Here is a 13710-nt window from a genome sequence, read left to right as displayed (position 1 = left end):
TCCTCATCTCACAGGGAAGTCGTCAGACAGGTCCTTGGTTCAGATTAAGAAAACTTCAAGATTACATCATTTCAGGAACCCAAAAGAGGGAAGTCAGAGAGAATCAGTCAGTGAAGGACAATTCCACGGTGGGACCCCAATTTTTCACTTTAAAATGTATGCCAAACAAAAAACATTGATTTCAAAGTTTAACAAACAATACAAATATATGCACAATGACTACTTAGAACAATGTGCACAGTAAATAAATGAATACAATTATTTAAAACAGCAGATGCAAGGTTTGGTAACAGAATTACAGTAAACTCTCAGTTTTATTCTGTTACCAAGCTTTGTACCTGCACAGTTCATCAAGTAAATGTGTTGTAGAATGTTGTAGTTAATTGTTAAAAGTAGTTTTTGTGCATACAATTCTAATGTTTGTTAAATGTTGAAATCAATGGTTTTTGTTTGGTGTAGCAGTTATAGTGCATTCGGAAAGTATTCAGACCCCTTGAATTTTTCCACATTATAGCCTTATTCTAAAATGGATAAAATAATTCCCCCCCTCAATCTACAAGCAATACCCTATAATGACAAAGTCAAAACAGGTTTTTAGAAAATGTTATATAATATATATAAAAATAAATACCTTATTTACATAAGTATTCGACCCTTTGCTATGAGACTTGAAATTGAGTTCTGGTGCATCCTGTTTCCATTTATCATCCTTGAGATGTTTCTACAACTTGGAGTCCACCTGCGGTAAATTCAATTGATTAGACATGATTTGGAATGACACGTGTCTATATAAAGGTCCCACAGTTGACAGTGCATGTTAGAGCAAAAACCAAGCTACGAGGTAGAAGGAATTGTCCGTAGAGCTCTGAGACAGGATTGTGTCCAGGCACAGATCTGGGGAAGGGTACCAAAAATGTCTGCAGCATTGAAGGTCCCCAAGAACACAGTGGCCTCCATCATTCTTAAATGGAAGAAGTTAGGAACCGCCAAGACTCTTCCTAGAGGTGGCCGCCCAGCCAAACAGAGCAATCGGGGGAGAAGGGCCTTGGTCAGGGGGTGACCAAGAACCCGATGGTCACTGACAGAGCTCCAGAGTTTCTCTGTGGAGATGGGAGAACCTTCCAGAAGGACAACCATCTCTGCAGCACCTCACCAATCAGACCTTTACGGTCGAGTAATATAATGACGCCGGAGGCTTTTACGGGCTCCTAACCAACTGTGCTATTTTGTTCCTTCTTTCACATTGTAACTCATTTTGTACATAATGTTGCTGATACTGTCTCTTATGAACGAAAAGAGCTTCTGGACATCAGAATAGCGATTACTCACCTTGAACTGGACAAAGATTTTTCTTCAATGAGTCTGACGCGAAGGATATACTGCTTTGTCAAGACAAGGCCCAAATCCCCGTCATCAGTGTGAAGAAAAGACAGAGGAAAAAGGGGAGGGTGGCGGAGTGCCTTGTAAGAATACGCAGACGAGTAGGTAAACCACCACTTCCCTCCGTATTAAATCGGCCAATGTGCAATCATTGGAAAACAAACTGGCCGATCTATGATTAAGACTATCCTACCAACGGGACATTAACGTTTGACTACCTTATGTTTCACCAAGATGTGGCTGACGACGACTCGGATAATAGAGCTGGCTGGCTTCTCCATGCATCGGCAGCACAAAGCAGCTATGTCTGGTAAGACAAGGGTTGGGGATGTGTGTCTATTTGTCAATAACTGCTGGTGCGCAATGTCTAACATTAAAGAAGTCTCGAGGTATTGCTCGCCTGAGGTTGAATCCCCCATGATAAGCTGTAGACCACACTATCGTACTTTTTGGAGAAATATCCTCTGGTCTGATGAAACAAAAATAGAACTGAATGGCCATAATGACCATCGTTATGTTCAGAGGAAAAAAGCGGGAGGCTTGCAAGCCAAAGAACATCATCCCAACCGTGAAGCACGGGGGTGGCAGCATCATGTTGTGGGGGTGCTTTGCTGCAGGACGGACTGGTGCACTTCACAAAATAGATGGCATCATGAAGGAAAATGTGGATATATTGAAGCAACATCTCAAGACATCAGTCAGGAAGTTAAAGCTTGGTCGCAAATGGGTCTTCCAAATGGACAATGACCCCAAGCATACTTCCAAAGTTGTGGCAAAATGGCTTAAGGACAACAAAGTCAAGGTATTGGAGTGGCCATCACAAAGCCCTGACCTCAATCTTATAGAACATTTGTGGGAAGAACTGAAAAAGCGTGTGCGAGCAAAGAGGCCAACAAACCTGATTCAGTTACACCAGCTCTGTCAGGAGGAATGGGCCAAAATTCACCCAACTTATTGTGGGAAGCTTGTAGAAGGCTACCCGAAACGTTTGACCCAAGTTAAACAATTTAAAAGGCAACGCTACCAAATACTAATTGAGTGTATGTAAACTTCTGACCCACTGGGAATGTGATGAAAGAAATAGAAGCTGAAATAAATCACTCTATTATTCTGACATTTCACATTCTTAAAATAAAGTGGAGATCCTAACTGACCTAAGACAGGGAATTTTTACGAGGATTAAATGTCAGTAATTGTGAAAAACTGAGTTTAAATGTATTTGGCTAAGGTGCATGTAAACTTCCGACTTCAACTGTATGTGAGAATGCTGTTCATTGACTACAGCTCAGCATTCAACACCATAGTGCCCACAAAGCTCATCACTAAGCTAAGGACCCTGTGACTAAACACCTCCCTCTGCAACTGGATCCTGGACTTCCTGATGGGTCGCCCCAGGTTGTAAGGGTAGGCAACAACACATCTGGCACGCTGATCCTCAACACTGTGGTGTGCTTAGCCCCCTCCTGTACTTCCCGTTGACTCACGACTGCGTGGCCAAGTACGACTCCTACACCATCATTACGTTTGCTGACGACACAACAGTGGTAGGCCTGATCAGCGACAACGATGAGACGGCCTATAGGGAGGTGGTCAGAGACCTGGCAGTGTGGTGCCAGGACAACATCAACCTCTCCCTCAATGTGAGCTAGACAAAGGAGCTGATCGTGGACTACAGGAAAAGGCGGTCCGAACAGGCCGCAATAACATCAACGGGGCTGAAGTGGAGCGGGTCGAGAGTTTCAAGTTCCTTGGTGTCCACATCACCAAGGAACTATTATGGTCCAAACACACCAAGACAGTTGTGAAGAGGCCACGACAACACCTCTTCCCCCTCAGGACTGAAAATATTTGGCACGGGTCCCCAGATCCTCAAAAAGTTCTACAGCTGCACCATCAAGAGCATCCTGACCGGTTGCATCACCGCCTGGTATGGCAACTGCTCGGCATCTGATTGTTCGTACAGCGCTACAGAGGGTAGTGCGTACAGCCCAGTACAAAAAAAACATTTCATCCATTTTAGAATAAGGCTGTAACGTAACAAAATGGCAAGAAACAGTATGTGAACCCTTTGGAATTACCTGGTTTTCTGCATAAATTGGTCATAAAATTTGATCTGATCTTCATCGAAGTCACAACAATAGACAAACAGTCTGCTTAATCTAATAACACAAATAATTATACATTTTTGTCTTTATTGAACACACTGTGTAAACATTCACAGTGCAGGGTGGGAAAAGTATGTGAACCCTAGGATTTAATAACTGGTTGATCCTCCTTTAGCAGCAATAACCTCAACCAAACGTTTTCTGTAATTGCGGATCAGACCTGCACAACGGTCAGGAGGAATTTTGGACCATTCCCCTTTACAAAACTGTTTCAGTTCAGCAATATTCTTGAGGATGTCTGGTGTGAACCACTCAAGGTCATGCCACAGCATCTCAATTGGGTTGAGGTCAGGACTCTGACTGGGGCACTCCAGAAGGCGTATTTTCTTCTGTTCAAGCAATTCTGTTGTTGATTGACTTCGTTGTCCTGCTGCATCTCCCAACTTCTGTTGAGCTTCAATTGGCAGACAGCCTTACATTCTCCTGCAAAATGGGAATTCATTTTTCCCATCGATGATAGCAAGCTGTCCAGGCCCTGAGGCAGAAAAGCAGCCCAAACCATAGCTCCCTCCACCATACTTTACAGTTGGGATGAGGTTTTGATGTTGGTGTGCTGTGCCTTTTTTTCTACACACACGGTGTTGCGTGTTCCTTCCAAACAACTCAACTTTAGTTTAATCTATCCACAGAATAGCTGTGGAACATCCAGGTGCTCTTTTGCGAACTTCAGACATGCAATGTTTTTTTGGGACAGCAGTGGCTTCTTCCGTGGTGTCCTCCCATGAACACCATTCTAGCATGTTCTAGAGATTTCTGTACGTTTTTAGCTGACACTCTAGGATTCTTCTTAACCTCATTTTTCATTCTGTGCTGTGCTCTTGCAGTCATCTTTGCAGGATGGCCACTCCTAGGGAGAGTAGCAACAGTGCTGAACTTTCTCCATTTAAAGACAATTTGTCTTACTGTGGACTGATGAACATCAAGGCTTTTAGAGATACTTTTGTAACCCTTTCCAGGTTTATGCAAGTCAACAATTCTTAATCTTAGGTTTTCTGAGATCTCTTTTGGTCGAGGCATGGGTCACGTCAAGCAATGCTTCATGTGAGTAGCAAACTCACATTGTGAGTCATTTCATTTTGCAGGGCAGCTCTAACCAACATCTCCAATCTTGTCTCATTGATGGATTCCAGGTTAGCTGACTCCTGACTCCAATTATCTTTTTGGAGAAGTCATTAGCCTAGGGGTTCACATACATTCCCCAACTTACACATTGCATGTTTAAATTATGTATCAATATAGAAAAGAAAAATACAATAATGTGTGTTATTAATTTAAGCACACTGTTTGTCTATTGTTGTGACAGAGGAAGATCACATCACATTTTTTGACCAATTTATGCAGAAATCCAGGTAATTCCACAGGGTTCACATACTTTTTCTTGCAACTGTATATGCAGAAAGTGAACAGCATAGTGGTTACATTTCTGCAAAAACTTTGTGTTGAAGTGCGAGGCTCAACTTCTCCACTGTTTTGGGTCCCCTGGCTACCACACTGTTCACAGCGTGAAGCAAACTCGTGCACATTCAAAGACACAGTGTGTGATAGTGAAGTGTTACATCTCACTCATCTCAATATCTCCGGTTCTGCTTGTGGCAACGTCATTTCGCTGAGTCTACTTTAAGGAAGAAACACATCCCCAATTTAACTGACAGTCTAAAAATGTGACTAATGCCAGTGAGCTGAAGACATTGAATGTTGGCATTGATCAGTGTTCTTCAAGCCTGGTCGTGGGGACCCAGCGAGTGTAGGCTTTGGTTACTGTTCAGCGCTAACCCATCCGATTCAACCCAATGTTGGCGTAGCCGAGAAGCTAGGCCTATAATCTCACCAGTGGGACTTAAACACTGAACACTGCAACAAAGACTAGATAAACATTGCCACAGAGCAGCAAGGAGCTGTTTTCCTATTTAATCAATAGATAAACCCACACTATGATAAATGCATGTTTCTGCCATTAGATTCCTCCTTCATAGGCAGTCTGAAGAGGACTCACTCATCACAGTCGATGAGGGCGGCTGTTTAGAACAGCATGCAGAGGACTCTGGGTATTATTTATTCCCTGTCAACGGCCCATCTGAGTGCATCACCCCAGCCAAAACCACCATAGGGGGTTAGAGTAGTGCCTAATTCTACAGACAGAGCATAAGAAGGGATGCTAAGTAGTAGTCTTCGCAAAATGGCTACAGTCCAGTTAGCACATAAATCAGATATAATACATAGACTATTTTTTAAATCTCCCCAAAAATTCATACCTTTATCCAGTGAATGCTACAGGCAGCCTGCAGATAGTAGCATTAGCATAGCAGCTAGTAAATGAAGCAGCATGGTGGCGAGTGACACAGCACAGTGCAGGCCTGTAGAAGGGCTAATCCATATCTGGCTGCATGCTACAGCTGTACAGACAGACTAGTACATCTCTGCTCCTAACAGCTGAGCTTGGTTCCTCGTCTATAGGGTAAGATGACAGTCTGCATAGCGAGTGAAGGGCCTGGCGGTGGATGCGGTCTCCTCACAGCAGAGAAGCATTTAAACAAACCCACACGCAACAGCATCATCATCATCATCATCACTGAGGTCGGGGTCTCTCGTCTGCTTTTGCTTTGTCCATGAGTGATTTAGCAATCTGCACAGATTTTTCAGCAAGGCCATTACTTTGAGGGTAATGTGGGCTTGTGGTGACATGTGTGAACTCCCATGCTTTTGTGAAGGATTCAAACTCATTTGATTTGTAACAGGGCCCATTGTCAGATATTAAAGTCTCTACCATGCCATGCCATCTTTGTCAAAATTTCTTCTGAGACTGGTCGGAATAATGATTTTCTCTCCTTTGAAAATTATTCCGTTGATTTGTGATAGAATTCTGGAACCATCGTGATGAACTGAGACGCTCTGAGGGCATTTTCTCCTCTCCTCAGGCCATCCATCCTGTATGACTTTCCTCAGCTGTGTGAGTTGTGAGTCCTTTTCTGTTCCTGCTTGGATCTCCTTCAGTTTTGTGTCACTAACTGGTAAGTTGCTGTACACAGTGTGCACTTGCATGTCCATGCCTTCACTGAGGCTGCTGTCCTTGTAGGTAAGAAACTTCCTGGAGAGTGTGTCTGCGACAGGGATATCTTTGCCTGTACGTTGTGATCGTGAAGTCGTATTTTTGTAGTTGAAGGATCATTCTCTGTAGCCTTGGCGGGGCTGCAGCTAGTGGTTTCCTCATGATTGACTCAAGGGGCTTGTGGTCAGATTCCACAATGACTTGTCGTCCATATACATACTGATGGAAACTTTTACATTCGAACAGAATGGCATAGAGCTCCTTTCCGATTTCAGCGTAGTTGATTTCACAGTCTGAGAGATTTGGAAGCGTAGCCGATGTGCTTTCCTTCTGGCAGTAGCACTGCACCTAATCCATACTTCGACGCATCCACTTGGAGTCTGAGCTCTTTGTTGGGGTCGTAGTAGGCAAGGATTGGTCCTGGTTCTCTCGTGATCAAGTCTTTCACACTCTGGAAAGCAATGTCGTGTTGCTTGTCCCAGAGAAACTCACTGGACTGCTTTAGCAGTAGACGCAGGGGTGCATTAGCATTGGAGAGGCTGGGTGCGAACTTGGCTAAGTAGTTGACCATGCCAAGCACTGTTTCCAGCTCTGCACGGTTCTTTGGTGGCTCCAAGTTCTTTTATGGCTGAGATCTTCTGTGGATCTGGCTTGATTCCATTCGCTGTGAGAAGATGTCCGAAGTAGCTGACCTCTGTAGCGCCGACTGTGCTCTTCTCGGGGTTGAGCCGGACTCCTTTCTCGCAGGACCTTTGCAGCATCGCGCGGAGGTTTCGGTCGTGCTCCTCTTTGGTTCGACCATAAACAAGGATGTCATCCACAATTGCCACAACCTCGTCGAAGTATTCGTACACTTCAGCGATCTTTCGTTGAAACTCGTCTTGGGCTGAGACAATCCCAAAAGTCAGGCGACGGAACCTGTAGCGTCCAAACGGTGTGTTGAATGTTGTGAGCTTAGACGACTCTTTTGTGAGCTTGATAGCCCAGTAGCCTGATCTAGCGTCCATGACACTGAAGTAGTGTGCTCCCGCTAGCTTGTGTGTGATGCCATCTAGCGTCGGTAAAGGGTAATGGGGGCGTTTGATAGCCTTGTTCAAGTCTCTTGGGTCGAGACATACTCGGAGCTTGCCTGTGCGTGGTTTCTCCACCATCACTAACGTGTTTACCCAGTCAGTCGGTTCTGTAACCTTGGTGAGTATGTCAGATTGCTCCATGCTCTCCAACTCTTTCTTCAGACGGGCACGGAGAGCAAGGGGGATCTTTCTGGGTGGGTAGACCACAGGGGTTGCGTCTGGGTTGAGGTGAATGGTACATTCTCCTGGGAATAATCCTTTTCCTGTAAAAACCTCAGCAATCTCCTCCAGTACATTTTCTGTCTCTACTGGTGCTGTTACTGATAAAACTAGCTTGATGAGGTCCATGTCTAAACATGCTTTAAGACCTAGCACTGCAGGTGCTCTAGTGTCAACAACGTAAAAGTCTAACATCATGTCACTTTCCTTGTATTTGCATTTGAAAGTGCATGTGCCTTTTACTGGGAGCTGTTCACCACCATAACCAGTCAGTCTGCGCATGGTGGGCTGTAGCTCACACTCAGATGTCAAGCTGCGGTACTTATTCAGAGGAATAATGTTTACTTGTGCACCAGTGTCTAGTTTGAACTTTAGCTTTGTGCCTTGTGTTCCTATCTCAATGTCAGCAAAGGCTTGCTCTGTCTCTGATATGACTTTTCTGTGTCACTGAATCAATAAACACTTCATCAGCGGTTGACTCTGACATTTCATCTTCACTCACTGAGTGTACTGTTTTTCCACAGTAAGCTCTGCACAGTTTTGCAAAGTGATTCCATTTACCACATTTATTACACCGTTTGCCTTTAGCTGGGCAATTTCCTTGTTCGCCATGCACTTTGTATCCACATGTTTTGGGGCGTTTTGAGTCTGTCTCTCTCCATTCTAAAACGCGCTCTCTGGGCACCGGAGGTGTGCTTTGATGTCTACGTGTTCACGTGATGCGCTCATGCTGCCGCGCGAAATGGTTTTCATCTGAGCCTGTGCTAGCGCGTGAGATCTGGCTATGTCGATAGCTTTGTTCAGCGTTAACTCAGACCCAACATTCAAAAGTTTCTCTCTCACTCGCGGTGAGTGTATTCCAAATACAATACGGTCCCTGACCATCTCATCCTTGTTTGCATAATCACAGTCTTTCACAAGCAGACACAGCTCAGTCACAAACTGTTCAAAAGACTCGCTCGCTCCCTGTACTTTCTCATGGAAGTTGTACCTAGCGAAAATCCTATTGGTCTTCAGCACAACATATGCTTCAAAACGACCGCTGTATGTTTTCAGTACCTTTGATTCAGCCTTGGTAAGTGTCCATGTGTTGTAAATATCTCTCCCTTTTTCACCGATCCAAAGGAGCAGGTAGCTGCACTTTCTCTCTTCTCTTCCCTTCCCTTCAGAGGACCCGTGAACATCAGCTCCACATGCCGTTTGTACTTACGCCATGCATCGGGTCAGTTTGTAGACTCCCAGTCCATTCGAGGTGAAGGAACTCCAGAAAAATCCATCTTTTAAGACCTTTTACTGACACCATGTCTTGTTTTGCACGCTTTGTACAAAATAATAAAATGCAGTAGTACAGGATATTTGTTAACGTAGCTCTTTATTAGCTAGCTACAACTGGCATGTTCACTTATCTCCAACCATGATCAACTGACCATGACCTAACCATCTGGGTGGTCTTAACCAATCATAGCACAGTATGATACAGCAGTAAAATGCATCCAATTATAATTCAGTATGTTTACACATGAATATTACACCCATCTCGCTCCCCCTCCCAATTTATTCATCCCTTCCTCGCTTGCTCTCATACTTTCTGCCTGCCTCCTTGACCCTCTCTCTCCCCATCTGTCCCTCTCCCCCTCCTTATTCCTGCAGTAGCTAAGAGAAGCAGACTGATAAGGTAATGTCTTCTCTCTGGCTGACACTGTTCTCCAGCAGAAATACACAGGGAGAGGGACAGGAAGGGACAGAGCGGGACAGATGGGACTGTGGATGCTTCGTGACAAACTGGGCTGACAGGACCCAGACGGGCTTTGTCCAGACGAGGAAGGGAATGAAGGGGAGAGGTGTCACTGTTCCCATCCTAAACCCTGCACCAGAACCTCCTCAGTGATTTGGGAAACTTCCAGGAAGAAACTGTGAAAGTGCTGTATGCTGTAGGCCTGCCACATGTTGTTGATTCCCAGACCAATAAATAATCAAATGTGGTAGCTGGAGAACACTTCCCTGCACTGTGTCAAGTTTGCAGTCACGCCTCCCTCTCTCCAGGGGTCCTATTCTTAATATCGTTTAGTGTAGGGCCAGACCGACTGACCAACGGCAGGTTTCACTTTTCTGCACATGTGGATTTATGGTCTCCATTTAGCCTGCCATCATCAATAATTCAGTCCGTTGCATAAGAGGGAAACGCAGAGGTTTATGTCCCAAACGGCACCCTATTCCCTATAAAAGTGCACTACTTTTGACCAGAGCATTATGGGCACTGGTCAAAAGTAGTGCACATCTTAGTGTACCAGTGGCGGTTCTAGACCATTTCAACTGGGGGGCCCAAGCTGGGGACAGTTGTACTGTTAGAGGGGCCAGTTACATTAGACGTTATTGTTGTCATATCGTTTTCTTCACTGCATTGCAGGTATTAGCAGGCAAAAGACCATGTTCATAATCATTAGTGTTCCGCGTTGCCACTGTCTAATAACGGATGTAAAAAAGAATGATTGGAAAAAAAATGTACGTAACAAATTTTTGCTTACTCCACATTTAGGGGGGCCAAAATTGTTGTCACAGGGGCACTGCCCCCCCCCCCCAGAACCGCCCCTGTAGGGTACAGGGTGTCATTTGAGACACAGCCAGAGACAGTGGACTCGGGATAGCACCCGCCACTATTTGACTACAGACCTGTCAGCGCATATCCCCAAAACAACAACTTTGGTTCAGGTCTAAAGTATTTCAGTGTAAAACAGCAAAGACAGGCAAGGCAATGCAGCGAGGCAGAGTAGCTATTGCTGTCTGCAACCATAGAAAGTGTGTGTTGGAGAAGAGTGTATGACGACATGAGAGTGCAGAAGAGTTGAGTGTAGTGTGTTGCAGGAGCATCATATGATGACGTAACATGCATGAGCCTGATTGAGTGTGTGTTTATGTGGGAAGCTATTATTGGCTTATAAGAGCAACAGAGTAGGCAGAGCATTCAACTGGCTGTTTGTGTCAGATTCACTGTGTTTAATACTGATATGAATCTTAAGAGTGTCTTCTCTGAGCTTATTTATTGAGAGAGAGCGAGAGAGAGAGAGAGTGAGAGCGAGATGAATCAACAGGCTCCTGGTTGCCCTCTGAGCCCAGTGGGAGAAAAATCCCATCGCTGAGTCACAGCACTCCCCCATACATACAGTACATACACAGTGGCCTCAGGGTCTGTATGCGCGCGAGAGAGAGGTAGCTAGCTACTATTTTGAAATCGCAAAACTACAGTGCCCAACTTAGTACAATGTAGTACTGTAGTTGTTTACAAATCACTGTAGAATCTTGTGAGCAACAGCCTAGTCAAGCCAACTGGGAGTAGTCTCAGAAACGGCTCCTGGTCTTTCCAGATGCCTGGTCGTAACTCATAAGCTTCCTCTCAATCAATAAGCATGTCCCCTCCCCTTGACCTTGGCTCTGATGGCTCCTACCAGGAAACCACTGACTGAGTCTGCCTTTACGACCTCACTCCACTCGCGTGATTTGTAGTGGTCATCAATTCAGATAACCACTCAAGCCATGGACTTTCCCAACCCTCTAATGACTGTCCATCTCATGACTGGTGTCTTTTCTTTTCTTTAAAAATCTCTTTGAGAACCGTTATGGAATAAATAGCGCTACAAAAGTTGAATGAATTATTAGTAAATCATGCTAATGTGATTATGTATGCAAACTAGCACGCAGCAAAGGCAGCTAAGGGCTGTCACCTCTGGCCAGGCACTGTATGTCTCTCAAACTGATGTCATTTTTCACTTGGTCATGTTCATCAGTTGTTCTTATCATATCGCCACAAACACACATTATCTTCACTTTGGTCCATGTGAGAGAGCTAATCCAGCAGTACAAAGGCTGTGTCCGAAACGACACCCTATATATAGTGTACTACGCACGGTCAAGAGTAGTGCAAAATATACTAGGGTATACGGTGGCAATTTTAACGTAGACAAACAGTTGAGTGCTGTGATGGGACAGAGACACTGGGTTCTCAGCACAGGAGGCTACTGAGGGGAGGACGGCTCATAATAATGGCTGGAATGGAAAAAATGGACTGGTATCAAACACATGGCAACCATGTGTTTGATGAATTTCATACCATTCCATTGATCCTGTTCCAGCCATTACTATGAGCCCTCCTCCCCAATGAAGGTGGAACCAACCTCCTGCTATTCTCAGGGATTTCAACAAGCTGTGTGATAGGAGCCTGTGTAGGTAGGCCTGTTGCTGAGTCCCATTGAGACCAAGGTCTCTTTTACAAGGGAGCCATGCATATACACATTTTACACTGTCAGATCCAGGTCAGAGATGACACTGCTGAGGATGAATGGTGATAAATCACATGGATGAGGTTTCACCGGTTCATAACCAACTCCTCTGGACGCTCACTGTCCACTTCAGCCTGTTTCACAACGGGATGATTTACAATACAAGTACAGTGGCTGTGGTGATACTGATAACACACACATCAATGTATAAAATAAATGCAATAGTAATCTTACAAGAAAACAGCACTAGAAGAAAACAGAGTTCCAGTTAAAGCGTTGGTAGAAGACTGCACAGGAGGTGGTGGTGGTGATGATGCTGAGAGAGTGTTCAATAATGCACCCATCTGGTCTGTATAGCTGACACATGGCACCGTTTGTTTTCATTTTAGCCATGTGGAACTAACTGAGGCTCGTAGGAAAGGGCTGTCAACCGCACCACCACTCTGCCAACAGGCTTATATAACCCACCACATCCACTTTCAGTAACTAGAAACCCCCTTAACTCCACCATTCAAGATCAGCCAACACAAAACACAGTCGTCATAGATTTGAACGTACAATGCTGCCCTGGAAATGCCAAGAACCCGTTATGTTGATCATGAATGTTAGCTGAGAGAATTTCACGGTAATAGATTATTCAATAAAATACTAGGATATGGTTTATCATGGACCAAGAGTGTTTAAGTGGATGAACAAAGAGACAGGCACCCAGTGGGCTACGGATATAATGTCACAGCCTGACTGCAGATACAGTCATAAAATACCAGTAAAGAATACATAGGATGCCTAGGAAAGAATACAATGTCCACCGACATTAAAAGCCCCGTATGTCTTGGTCATTGAGGCAGAGTGCGCATCCTCTGCTCGCTCCCCTCTTCCCATATGAAAACATAGCGTGAAAATAAGACGACTAGCCTAAGTTGCAGGTGGTGTTCATACCTAAACGTATCTTAGGCAATAACTAGCTGTAGACCGCAATAAATAAAAAGCATATGGTGATAACTGACTATACAGAGAAGAATACAACTTTGAAGTTGAAGCTTTTTTTGCAAGGAGGTGTAAACAATTAATGAGCAAATGAGCTAATATGCTAACCTTCTCATGGCGACCTCTCCTGCCTCTCCAACTAACCAGATAACTGCATTTCAAGATGAAGACACAAACCTTTCTACGACGTTTGATGACAATTAATTTGGTGGGAAAGAGAGAGCGGTTGGTGTTGACGGTCGCTTGTTACATTTGTTTCCAGCCTGTCTGTGCACTCCGCAGTGTGATCTCGCCTCGCCTCTCCGCTACATTGTATCATGTGACATCGCAACTCCATTAAAGGAACCTCCCCCTACTTGAGTCTGAGGCACATTCAGAAGGACACAACTTTATTGAAGACAAATCTATTTTCAGTAAATCACGATAGGCTACATCTTTGCACAGTGTCCTAGGAAAAAATCTAATTCGATTTTGGAATGACCAATAAAAGGCACGATGAAGAACTATATTTAGTTTCAAAACAGAAGGCAGTGACATTGGGAAAATCAGGCTACAGAATATAATCA

The 13710-nt window shown here is 44.4% G+C and overlaps 1 protein-coding gene across 13 annotated transcripts in view; it reads right to left on the bottom strand.

Moving 5' to 3' along the window:
- Window positions 1-13476, bottom strand: part of LOC115196245 (type I inositol 3,4-bisphosphate 4-phosphatase) — a 49896-nt gene extending 36420 nt beyond the window's left edge. For 6 of the 13 annotated variants that reach the window (XM_029756873.1, XM_029756877.1, XM_029756881.1 and 3 more), the window contains exon 1: window positions 13322-13476. The gene's annotated coding sequence lies outside the window, so the exon portion shown is untranslated. The remainder of the gene's footprint in view (window positions 1-13321) is intronic. The other 7 variants (XM_029756878.1, XM_029756879.1, XM_029756883.1 and 4 more) reach the window with 2 other exon arrangements.
- Window positions 13477-13710: the final 234 nt, after the last annotated feature.

Source organism: Salmo trutta, chromosome 6 (genome assembly GCF_901001165.1).
Source record: "Salmo trutta chromosome 6, fSalTru1.1, whole genome shotgun sequence".
Taxonomy (NCBI): Eukaryota; Metazoa; Chordata; class Actinopteri; order Salmoniformes; family Salmonidae; genus Salmo; species Salmo trutta.
The sequence above is the reverse complement of the archived record's forward strand: the minus strand, read 5'-3'. Positions and strand labels throughout refer to the sequence as shown.